The sequence below is a fragment of the Pleurodeles waltl genome, chromosome 1_1, assembly GCF_031143425.1.
Source record: "Pleurodeles waltl isolate 20211129_DDA chromosome 1_1, aPleWal1.hap1.20221129, whole genome shotgun sequence".
Lineage (NCBI taxonomy): Eukaryota > Metazoa > Chordata > Amphibia > Caudata > Salamandridae > Pleurodeles > Pleurodeles waltl.
This window is the reverse complement of record NC_090436.1, coordinates 469155136-469168353: the sequence shown is the minus strand read 5'-3', so window position 1 is coordinate 469168353 and position 13218 is coordinate 469155136.

Here is a 13218-nt window from a genome sequence, read left to right as displayed (position 1 = left end):
TGGGCCGCCAAGCCAGTGTAAATGCCCTCCAGGAATGCATTAGTCTGTTGCATCTTGGCTGCCAGACCCTGTATGGCATTTACAATGGTTGACTGCCCTACAGAGATGGATCTCAGGAGGTCAATAGCCTCCATACTCAGGGCAGCAGGTCTAACTAGGGCAGGGCCTGAGGTGCCTGGGGCAAAGTAGATGCCCACCCTCCTGGGTGAGCCGGCATGGGCAACTCGATGAGGGGCTGCTGGGAGGGCGGTGCTGGTATGGGGGTGGTGGTTATAACTGTAGCCTGGGTGGTCACAGAGGTGTCTGTCACCACCAGGGAGCTTCCATAGGAGGAGGTATCTGTGTCTGAACTGTCCCCTCCTGACTCTGCCATGGTGCTCCCCTCTCCCTCCGTCCCACTGATGCCCTCAGCATTGGTGGACTCTGCCTCCTGGGTCCTGTGGGATGCAGCTCCCTCCATCGCTGGTGCCTCTGCTCCTCTGCCAGATGATGCTAATGCACAGAAGGATAGGGTGAAAAAACAAAAATGGGGGGGAAGAGACAAAGAATACACTGGGTCAATGGCTGCACCAACACCACCGTTGGTGTACACACCGCCGTCAAACACAGGGAACAGCCCTACGCACTATACATTGCACATCCAGTTATAATGCTAGCCACCAAGGCATGGGGAGGGGCACATACCACTAAATGCAGCACATCTAGGACCCACACAGCCCTGACCAGTTGTAGATGCCTACAAGCTAGGTAGCAGGATTATCACTTCAGAACCCTGCCCAATATGGGACCTACTCTGCAATGTCAGACTTGGCCTAGGGGCACTCACTGACACACATCCCCCACCAGAGTACCCCTCTACCCTCCGTAAGTTGTAATGAAGGGCACTGTATTCACCCCCCTGTGGCTGCTGTGATGCCCTCAAGTGCCTATCCAGCTCCAGATAGACCATCACCAGTATGCGGGCCATCCGGGAGGTCAGGGGTCGACTGGCATCCCTACCTATTTGGGAGGCCATCCCCAGCTGGGCCTCCACCGTCTTCCGTGCCCATCGTTTCAGGTCCTCCCACCGTTTCTGACAGTGGGTGCTCCGCCTGCTGTATACCCCCAGAGTCCGCACGTCCTTGGCGATGCATGCCATAAACCCTTCTTTTGATGGGCACTGACCAGCAGAGAAATACAAACAGGAAATGGTATCAGTCAGACCGTCCTGCCTGTTGCACTTATGGTCCACCGTACCCCTTCACATCGCCATTTGCACACTCATGGATCAGCACACAAGTTGCATGCAGCCCAGGGGACATCCACCCACCCACCCTACACGAGGCCTTCACACACACCATTCCATGCATTCATGCCACATGCATCGTGCTCACAGTGTACTCACTTGTTGGTCTTGAGGCCCATACAGCAGTCCGTACAGGGGTGGGATCGCATCCACCAGTCGCTACAACTCCATCGAAGTAAAGGCAGGGGGCTTCCCCCAGTCACGCAAGCCATGGTAAGTTCCGGTCACAGCAGCACATGCAGTGTAGGTCTTACCCTATGGAAGGTCAGGTAGCAACTGAGTGATCAGATGGCGGTCACGTCCACGGTGGCGCATACCATCACCGCCGGCATACATCACCATTGGCCACTGTACCCCGAGGGCCCAATATTAACCAATGAGGTGTTGCACAGTAGTTCCCGACTGCCTACTGCATCGGTGTACAACGTCAGTGGAATTAACTCACTTCCACCTGTCCCTCCACACAGGACAGCAGATACAATTTTGGCGGGGGCAGGCCCTGGATAATAACTGTGTCACAGTTCAAAATAGTGCATACAGGAGAAATACCACTTAACCATTACAAATTAACATCATGCATTGTACTGTTGCGGCTCCAATGTTGAGTTTGTGACTGGCTCCTCACTCTTTTATGGCTTAGACTGCAACCGCTGCGGATTAATATGAGATGGTCACATACCCCCATGTACAGACCCCCGGTGGACATGGCAACAATGGAGGACATGCATATTATCCTCACCAATAGACTTGACAGGGCCACAATCATAGAGCTGTGTGCCCAACTGGAGCCTGACCTGATATCTGCTATCCGACACCCCACTGGGATCTCCCCTCTGGTGCAAGTCCTATCTGTGCTCCATTTCTTGGCATCTGGTTCTTTCCAAGTGACAGTGGGCTTGGCAGCAGGAATGTCACAGCCAATGTTCTCAATAGTACTGACAAGAGTATTGGCTGCCCTGGTTAAACACATGCACAGCTACATTGTTTACCCCCATGTGGAGGATGTGGCCACAGTGAAGGTTGACTTCTATGCAATGGGACATATCCCCAACATAATTGGGGCAATTGATGGCACACTTATTGCATTTGCCCCCCTCAGCAAAATGAACAGGTGTTCAGAAATTGAAAGAGTTTCTACTCCATGAATGTACAGATGGTGTGCTTGGCGGACCAGTACATCTCCCATGTCAATGCTAAGTATCCTGGGTCGGTGCATTATGCCTTTATCCTGAGGAATAGCAGTATCCCAAATGTGATGGGCCAACTACAGAGGCACCAGGTGTGGCTAATAGGTGAACCCTGGTTCCCACCCAGTCGATGTTGGTGTATGGGTATGGTGTGGGCCATATAGGATAGTGTGTGCCTAAATGTTGCCCCTCGGTATTTGCAGGTGACTTAGGTTACCCCAACCTACCATCGCTACTGACCCCTGTGAGGAATGCCAGGACAAGGGCAGAAGAACATTACAATGAGGCACCTGGGCAAACAAGGAGGATAATCAAACAGATCTTTTGCCTCCTGAAGGTTCAGGTGCCTCCATCTAGCTTGGGGATCCCTGTGCTACTCACCCAAGAAGGTCTGCCAGATAATAATGGCATGCTGCATGTTGCACAACCTTGCCTTGGAGACGCTATGTGACTTTGCTGCAGGAGTAGGAGGCTGGAGATGGCCGTGTGGCAGCAGTGGACCCTGTGGACAGTGAGGATGAGGAGGCAGAGGATGAGGACAAAAGAACTGCAGTGATTCCACAATACTTCCAATGACACACAGGTAAGACAGTGTTACTTCACATTTCAGTGTCATTATTTGGATTATCTTTGGCACTGGCACACTGTTATTTTCCACTTTCATGCAAACTCACTGTACCCTTTGGCAACTCATTTTGCAGATGTTGGTGCCCCTTGATCGCTCCTGGTGTGATCACTGCAGCCAAGTACAGGTCTTTACTATGTGAACATTACTATACAGTTGAATTGCAATGTTTGAACCTGGTTAAACAAATACATACTTAAACAAGTTTGACATACTCCACACTTGTATTTTTTCAAAGATGTTTATTGAAGTGCTAAGAAGAAGAGGGGTAAATGCATTGGGATGGGGTGATGATGGAGGAAAGTCCAGGGTATTGTTCCAGTCTATTTGGTGCAAAGGTACATTGTTCAAGGGGACATAGGAAGGGGAACAATGGCAGTTCAAGGTGGACAGGGTGACAGAGTGAGACACAAGGGTGACAATCAGGAGAGTCTCATTTCCTGGCGGGGTCTTGGCAGTAGTCTCTGGCTTCTGCCTGGATCACAGGGAAAGTTTGCAGGGTGGTTTACCTTGTGCAAGGGGGGGGTGCTGGTGGCCTGTTTGTCCTGTGGCGGGGCCTCCTGTCCACTAGTGGCAGCGGAGGTGGAAGGCAGTTCAGATGTCTGGCTAGTGGCAGGGGCCCGCTGTTGTGAGACTGCCTCCCTCATAATGTTGGGCATGTCTGCCAGCACCCCTGCTATGGAGACCAGGGTCTGTTGATGGCCTGCAAGTCCTCCCTGATCCGCTGGTACTGTCTCTCCTGCAGCTGCCTGTTCTCCTGTACATTGTCCAGGATCTGGCCCAGCATATCCTAGGAATGTTGGTAGGTTCCCAGGATCTCAGCAAGTGCCTCCTGGAGAGTCGGTTCCCTGGGCATGTCTTCCCCCTGGCGCACAGCACTCCTCCCAGTTTTCCTGTTGTCCTGTGCCTCTATCCCCTGAACCGTGTGCTCACTGCCACTAACCCCAGGTCCTAGATGGTCTTGGGTATGAGGTGTGCCCTGGGGTCCCTGTAGTGGTGGACACACTGCTGAATGAGGTGTCCTGGGTACAGAGGTGTGGATACGCTGGGTGGGTGCTGTGGTGGTGTTTCCAGATGGGGAGGTTCTGTGGTTGTGTATGACTGTGCCTGGGTAACCAGCTGTCCAGAGGTTCCTGATGGGCCAGGTTGGCCATCCAGATCCAGGTGACCAGAGTTGCTGTCATCACTGTGGACCTCTTCAGTTGGGGGACTGGATAGTGTTGTCACCTCTTCGCTGCTGACATTGGCTGGGAAACCTGTGGGGATATTAATGCAGTGTTATTGTTTCTGTGTATAACATATTGTGCATCAGTGGGTTGTCCTCTTTGTTTGTATTTGCCCTGGTAGCTTTCACTTGTGTTCGTTGGTGTATGGTGGGATGATTAGTTCTCTCTAGTGTGCATGCTTTAGTGATAGGTGTCCATGCAGGTCTGTGAGTGGTGTCCATACATTGGTATGGCATGCAGGGCTTGGTATTGGGATGAGTGAGATGTGATGGTGGTGGGTCTGGGAGGTGGTGGAGTGATGGGAGTGAGGGTGAGGGTGGGGTATCTGATGGCATGCAGGTAGGGGGGTGATAGTAGTATAGAGTTGACTTACCAGAGTCCAGTCCTCCTGCTACTCCAGCCAGGCCCTCAGGATGCATTATTGCCAAGACTTGTTCCTCCCTTGTTGTTAGTTGTGGGGGACGAGGTGGGGGTCCACTTCCAGTCCTCTGTACAGCGAGTTGGTGTCTTGCTGCAATGGAATGCACCTTCCCCCATAGGTCGTTCCACTTCTTCCTGATGTCGTCCCTTGGTCTGGGGTGCTGTCCCGCGGCGTTGACCCCGTCCACGATCCTCTGCCATAGCTCCATCTTCCTAGCAATGGATATCTGCTGCACCTGTGCTCCAAATAGCTGAGGCTCTACCCGGATGATTTCCTCCACCATGACCCTTAGCTCCTCCTCTGAGAATCTGGGGTGTCTTTGTGGTGCCATGGGTGTTGTGTGAGTTGTGTAGGTGAGGGTGTTGGGGTGTGTGATGTGGGGTGCGTGGGTAGTGTATAGGTGTAGGTGGTGTCTGGCTCTGGTTGTGTCTGTAATCGTGTGTCTGTCCTGTGCCAATGGTTTGTATTCAGAAGGGGTTGTGTGTAATGTGTGTGTGTGTTTTATAGTGGTGTGGGTGTGGTGTGTGTATGGGTGTCAGGTGTGTGTAATTTAAATTGACCAATGTGGTGTTTTTTTGTCTGTGAGTGTCCATTGTGAGCACCGGTATGTACCGCCAATGGTTTACCGTCATTGACTGTCCGCCGTGGTGATTCGTGGGTCAATGTAGTGGGTGTTGTTCTGTTGGCTTAATGGTGTGCGTTTTGATACCACCAGTTTATCACTGACCTTTGGTGTGGCTGTATAGTGACGGATTGGTGTGTGTGTGTCATAATATGGTGAACCGATATCTGCGGCAGCGGCGGTATGTTGGTGGCAGTCAGCATGGTGATACGTGGGATTTACCACCAATGTCATAATGAGGGCCTATGTGTTTTAGGTTATTTCTTATAATTTTTACATTCAAAAGTGTTTTTTTTAAACATATTAATTCAATTATTTTTATAATATTCATTGAGTCAATATTGCGTGAATCAATATTTTTCACATATGTTTATTTAAAGTTGATCATATTTTTATTTTGATATTTGTGTCATCATCATCATCAAACAAACTTTATTCGACTTTCAACAAGCCATAAAAGTATCAAATAGTAACACATTTAGTAATAAATAAGTATAAGTAAAATAATAAATAATAAATAAGGAAGGTAATAGAGCACATCCTTAATTCGTTCAAGAATAGGTATATAAAACTTAATGAATTTACATCAGTGCAAAATCGAATTTCCTTACAGTATTTTCCAAAAAGTAAGGAGTTTGCCGGAGATTCAAAATGTTCAAATAAAATTAATCCAGTACACCCATAGACTTCCTTACAGAGAGTAATGTACATAGAATTCCACACATTTCAATAGAGGATAAAATCTGTAAGCTAAAATACGCGTCACAGCACTGACGCAAATTAATCGATTTAAAAAAAGGCAATAAGAGACGTTTTCTAGGTATATCATCAAATTTACAAAAGAGGACCGCATGCATTGTGGATTGGGGAGCTCTCACATCACAAGGACATGCTCTTAAATTTGTACTCCAGTCATTCATGGTCAGAAAAGTTACTAGCCGACGGAAAATATCTAAGTGAAATCTAATGAGAACAAATCGATGTCGACGATTTAACACGCTTACTAAGTAAGGCTGGACGGCATCCGTAGACAGCATTAGTTGGTTAGACATTACTGTGTTTTTTTTTTATTCCACTTCCCATCTCTGTTCATCCAAGTGCTTCAGTGTCAGAGCCCTCAATTCTCTCCTGGTTATTTTTTCCAGTGATTGTGGGTTTTGAAATAGTCTTTGCAACCCATATTTTTGAAAAAGGTCATGATGTATCTCAGCCAGGGAACTCTAAGCGAGTGTGTTAGCCTTATGCAGTCGGATAGAATGGCCTTGTTTAGTCCGGTGTACTCAGAGGTCCACACTTTGTGCCATAATAATAGAGGCTGTATCTTAATCAGATCAATTACAAAGTGAACCCCTAGTTCCGCGTGGCTAATATATGATGATGTGCTGTTTGGTGCCATTAGCACATGTCTAAGCAGATGTATAAGGAAGTCATTTTCTGCTGACTGATTTGCATGACAGTTGGTATACCCCCAGATACATGCTCCATAAGTGGCCGCTGGGATACATTTGGCTTTGTAGATCTTTACCATGTTTAACGGGGAAATCCCCCCTAGCCTTTTGGAAAAGATCTTCAAGGCCGCCGTTGTTTTAATAATCTGATCTTTTTTTGTTTTCATGCAATGTGCCCAAGTGGCCTGTTTGTCAAACATTATTCCCAGATATGCGAAGGTGGGAGCTATCTTCACCTTATCCTCGTGAATAGTGATATTATAGGACTTGCTCAATTTCCTGCCACTGTTCATTATGAAAGTTTTCGAACGGTTGACTGTGAGGCCCAAGTCTGTCATGTAGTTTATACAAGTGGTTAGGAGTTTCTGGAGGGCTAACGGTGTCCTGGCCATGATTACTGCATCATCTGCGTTAAGGAGTGCAGGCACGGGGTGATTGCCTATTTGCAGAAGGTCTTTACATTTGCTTATCAGTTCACTTATAAGTTATTTATGTGTAATGAAAATAGAAGTGGGGCAAGAACGCAGCCTTGAAGCACCCTTCTGTATATTCCAAAGGACCTAGTACATTCCCCTCTCATCCCATACCTTACTCTTGCACTGCACCCAGTATACAAGTCCCTTATAAAATGGACTATTGTTGGTTCGGCCCCCATTCTTGTTAGAATGTCCCATAACTTCTCATGCAAAACGTAGTCAAATGCTGAGGATAAATCTATGAAGGCCAGGTGCAAATTACCCTCTCTGGTCTTCGTATACTTCCCCACTAGAATAGTTAAATTCAGAGCCTGTTCCACTGTACCTAGTCCTGTGCGGAAGCCATACTACACTGGGGATAGGATGTTGTTTCCTTCTGCCCATGTTTGGAGTCTGTTTAAAATTATTCTCCCCGCTAATTTGGCTGATGTATCAAGGAGAGAAATTTGCCTGTACGAGGCTGGGTTAGGGCTATCGCCCTTTTTGTATATAGGTATAATGATAGAATGACGCCATGTTGGTGGAGGGCCTTGTGTGCAAATAGCCCTCAATACCTGCGTGAATAGAGGGCCCCATAAGTGGATGTTAGCTTTGTATAAGTCGATTGGAACACCATCGGGCACTGGCACTTTCCTGGCTTTACTTGTATTTATAGCATCCACTACCTCCTCTAGGGTAAACTGAGGGGATACTGCTAGGTGTGGAGCTTCCTGAGAGTCTGGAACCTTTAAAAGGTCCAGAGGAACTCTGTCATTAGATTGGCAATATATCTTAGAAAAGTACGTGATCCAGTCCTCTTCCAAAATTGCAATTTCCATTCTAGGAGTATCGTTATTACCTAGAACAGGAGTATTTATTATTTTCCAGAGGAGGACATTGTCTTTCATGAGACTAGCTCTGTGTAGGTTGTCCCATGACTTTCGTCTCAAGTCGAGTTTCCTCTTTTTTATGGCTGTCTTGTATGACAGTCTTCAAGTACGTATTTCAATTGGGCATCTTGTGGGGGCTTTTTTTAATCTTGTGTGCGCTTTCGTACAATCGAGATCAAACCAGCCGGTTTCCCTTTTTTTACCCCCTGCCCCTCCCGTCCTAATCATGAGGGCTTCTTTTACGGCATAGGTTATCTGATGGAAAGCACTTAAGCGTTCTCCTGGGGCCGTATCATCACTGAGGCAATCAAGGAACGCTTGAGTATGTTCGCATAATATATGTTTCAATAATACCTGTGGGTCGGTCTGAGTCCATCTCAGTGTGTAGCCATTACCCGGGGCTAGCACAATATCGTTTGCCATCATTACCTCTCCGGCTTTAGCTTGAGTGGCAGGAGTTGGTGAAAGTTCCAGGCTTTGAGGGAAATGGTCGCTTATTGCGATGTCATGAATTGTGTAATTATTGAAATAATGTGCAAAATGTGTTGACAGTAAAATATAGTCAATAACTGTGTTGGCACCCCTTCCATTAAAGGTTGGTTTAAACGGTAGTTCTTTAAAAAAATAATTCATTTGCAAGAGACAGATTGTGTTTTTGGGCCACTGAGTTCATTGCGTCTCCTTGGATGGTATGTGAAAAGTGCGCCCTGTGCCGATAACTTCGGTGTCCCAACCGCACACCTTTCCTGTGGGTTCCTTGCAAAGATGTACATTAAAGTCGCCCCCCCCATATAATGAAAGTCTCACGTCTGTTACTTGCACATATTTTCCCTAGGTCCTCACCCAATTCTGTTAAAATATTGGGGACTTCTCTAGACATTGCATTATTATAGAAGATGATAAATATTAGGTGCATGTTCTGATCCAAAGTACACTCAATCATTTGATAGTAGGGTTTCGTGATTTGCATTTTTGGGTTGTGTAACCACGCCTTGTTTGAAATGTATGTGCATAGGCCTCCTTTTGGCCTGCCGTGATTAGTCTGTACAGCTGGTGTATGAAATGTCTTATAACCATTTATGTGGATGGGATTTAATGTCCAGTTCTCCTGAAGACAGATACAAGGAAAATCCTCAATGAAATTCACCCAAAGCTCATTATTAATCTTATTAGTTAGGCCTGCCACATTCCAATATAGTATGGCTGTTTCCATATATTGGTGGGGTTGAGAATGCGCCTTCCCTTTAGTTGGTGAGGGTGGTTCGTCATCTAAGGTATAAGTTATTGGAGAGGGTCGATTTCCCTGGTTCAGGTGGATGTCTTTGGTCATCCTGTCAGGTTCCATCTCGCGGGATACGTCTCCCCTGTTCTTAGTAGGCCTTTCTATATTTACATCCGGGCCAGTTCATGGGGAAAATCTATCTTGTTCCTAGTTAGTCAGTCCAAATCTTCAAGCGTTGTAAGGGGTTGAAATCTATTGCTAAAAAGATTGGAGTCCGGGGTGTTTGATGCTTGTTCATTTATGGATTGTAGGTTCCTAAAATTACACCCGAAGGTCTTGGATAAAAAAAGCCCAAGGGTAGCAGTGAAATTCCTTGGCAGGTTGCTTGACTAACGCCTAATTTGTGGATGATACTGTGCACCAAATCTGGGGTTTTAAATGAAAGAACCACGCAGTCTCCTTCCACTACTTTCTCCCTGTTTCCTATCCACTTGACTCTTCTTGCCATTTTTATATCATTGAAAAGGACCCCCCCAGGACCCAAACGTGTTCCTATCCAGTTCAGGGCCTTGTTCCTCAATGCCGGCCACGTTTCCCGGTGTTGATCACCTATAGGGGGAACATTTACCAGGACCACGACATATGGAGTTGCCTCCGGAGTATGTAGACTTCAGGGATCTTGTTTCAATATGTTGAGTCCTTCCTTTGTCTATTTGGGGGATATTTGTCCTAATTAATGATGGAGTGTTAGATGATATGGTAGCTAGTTTATGATTATTAGTTGGTGCTTGTGGAAATGATTGCATACTGGTCAAAGGCTTATGATTAGAGTGTATATGACCAGTACTTAGTGATGTGAGTGGTAGCTGTGATTTAGTCAGGAGCTTTGGGAACAAGTGTGAGTCATCAGCCCTATCTTGAAGTATGGATTGGGAGTTACGCTCAGAATTTAGATTCGGCAGTGTTAAGCTTGGGTTTTGTTTTGGATCATGTGAGGGCTCTGGGTGTAAAGACTTTATAATTCCCATGCCTGCCTCGACCTTGCACTCCACCACTTTTAAGCGTTCCAACAAGGAGTCCAGTGTGGCCCGAATGATGATTTCATGCTATTTATTAGGTCATAGTGGTTAACAAGGAGAGATGGAGTCGTATCTACTGGTTTAGTTGGAGGTTTCTTTCGAGATGACTTCTTTGAGGGCTTTCTATCCAATGTAGGTGCCGAATCGTTCTTAGGAGATTTTTTAGAGGTGTTGACTGCCTTCTCTGACGTCGGCTTTCTTCGGCGTTTAGCTACAGGTGAAAGGTCGTCTAATGACAGAATTGAATCTGAGATATTTTGAATGCATCCATTTTTATCTGTTGCGTCTCTATTCAGTGCCTCATTATTGCACCGAGTAGAGTCGTCAATTATCACCGCATCCATTGGGGATTGGGTGGTGTGTTCTTTGGATGTCAGGATTTTCCCCTCTATGTTGGCGATTTGTTTGTCTATCATCCCCATAGCCCCTGAGATATATTTTAATATGGAAGTACTGTCTTTTAAGTTTGGGGGGTGACTCAATGTTGAATGCTTCCTTTTCCCCATGTTTTGTGTGATGTCACTCTAAGTCCAGTGTAGGAGGATTAGGATATATATATATAAGGTACACTTAGTTAGTTGTGTTAATTGTGTTACCTGCACCAAAATAGCACCACCCCAATTAGAATAATTAAATAAATTGGCCAAAGGTGGAATATAAGAGAAAACACTTTACCGACAGATAGCAAATCTGCTCGAATATAGAATTAAAATTTAAGAAGTAAAGAGAAGGAGAAAAAAGAAAAAGAAAAATTATCACTTGTGTGTCCAGCGTATGGTAGCTCCTAAGATGTTCCTAAACTTGGTGTCCCACCAGGGGCTGGAAACAGGTTCCAAAGTTTCCCAGAGAAGCCGCCGTCTGGGTCAAGATGGACAATGATTCTTTTGTCTTCTCGATTCCAATTAGTATTTCTCTTTTCCTTTATGACCAGGGACCCTCAGAAAGCAGATGGAAGAGAGGGGGCCCAGACCAGCCTCTTCCTGGCGATGCCGGGTGAAGGACGGGCCCGCCCTTGGCCCGGGCTTCGCCCCGGCGCCGCCCACGCGCATCCCGCGAAGCGGGAGTGCTCCCTGGAGTTTATGGGAGCCTCCAAAGGTGTGCAGCCAATCAAGCGCGTGAAGAAACAGGAAGGGGGCTCCTCCTCCCGGCCAAGCAGCATCGGCTCAGTCCCGCGAAGCGGGAGTGCTCCCTGGCATTTATGGGAGCCTCCCAAGGTGTGCAGCCAATCAAGCGCGACCCGCGATGTGGGTGCGCATGAAGAAACAGGAAGGGAGCTCCTCCTCCCGGCCCCAGCAGCAGCAGCTCAGTCCCGCGAAGCGGGAGTGCTCCCTGGCGTTTATGGGAGCCTCCCAAGGTGTGCAGCCAATCAAGCGTGACCCGCGATGCGGGCGCGCGCGAAGAAATAGGAAGGGGGCTCCTCCTCCCGGACCCAGCAGCAGCAGCTCAGTTGATATTTGTGTTTTTTATATACGTAACAATTGATATTTTGAACAATATTTGTGTTTTCAATATTTGTTATTTTGCTAGTTAGTTATAGGAAGCCAATATTTGTGTTATCAATATTTATTTTCTATTTTGTTTTTGCATTTCAACATTGTATGCATCAATAATAGGTCAGTAATACCACTAAGGGTCTGATTATGACCCTGGCGGACGGCGGAGGCCGTCCGCCAAGGTACCGCCGCTGAATGACCGCACCGCGGTCAAAAGACCGCGGCGGCCATTTAGACATTTCCTCTGGGCCGGCGGGCGCTCTCCAAAAGAGCGCCCGCCGGCCCAGAGGAAATGCCCCTGCAACGAGGACGCCGGCTCAGAATTGAGCCGGCGGAGTTGCAGGGGTGCGACGGGTGCAGTTGCACCCGTCGAGTATTTCAGTGTCTGCTTAGCAGACACTGAAATACTTTGCGGGGCCCTCTTACGGGGGCCCCTGCCGTGCCCATGCCATTGGCATGGGCACGGCAGGGGCCCCCAGGGGCCCCGCGGCACCCCCTACCGCCATCCTGTTCCTGGCGGGCGAACCGCCAGGAACAGGATGGCGGTAGGGGGTGTCAGAATCCCCCATGGCGGCGCAGCAAGCTGCGCTGCCATGGGGGATTCTAAGGGCAGCGGTAAACCGGCGGGAGACCGCCGGTTTGCCTCTTCTGACCGCAGCCGAACCGCCGCGGTCAGAATGCCCTGCGGGGCACCGCCGGCCTGTCGGCGGTGCTCCCGCCGACCCTGGCCCCGGCGGTCTTAGACCGCCGGGGTCAGAATGACCCCCTAAATGTCTAATACAGAAAAATGTCAACTTTGCAAAAAAGGCACTTTTCAAATTGAAATTTAAAATCTGACTTCATCATGAGAAGAATTTTCATTACATTGTCAAAGATACTAAACTTGAACTGGTTATCTGATCTCATTTCAAAATTATCACTTATAAAATGTAATAAGGTAAACCCAATGGGAGAGACAGGCCAAACAGTTGTAAAAAAGTGAATTTAAGATTTTTTTCACTACCTGGACATGTACAACTTAAAACTACAGGCTCTATTTTTAACTATACTGCACCCTGCCCTCTAGGCTGTTCAGCGCCGACCTACGGGGTATCTTATATATATTAAAAGCAATGTTTGGGCTTGGCAAAAGGGTTGTTTTGGCAGGCCGGAAAATGACAGTTTAAAACTGTGCAAACAGGCTGCAATGGCAGGCCTGAGACATGTTTGAAAGGGCTGCTTAATCAATCAGTGCTGTAGGTACACTAGTACCATTTAATTTATGG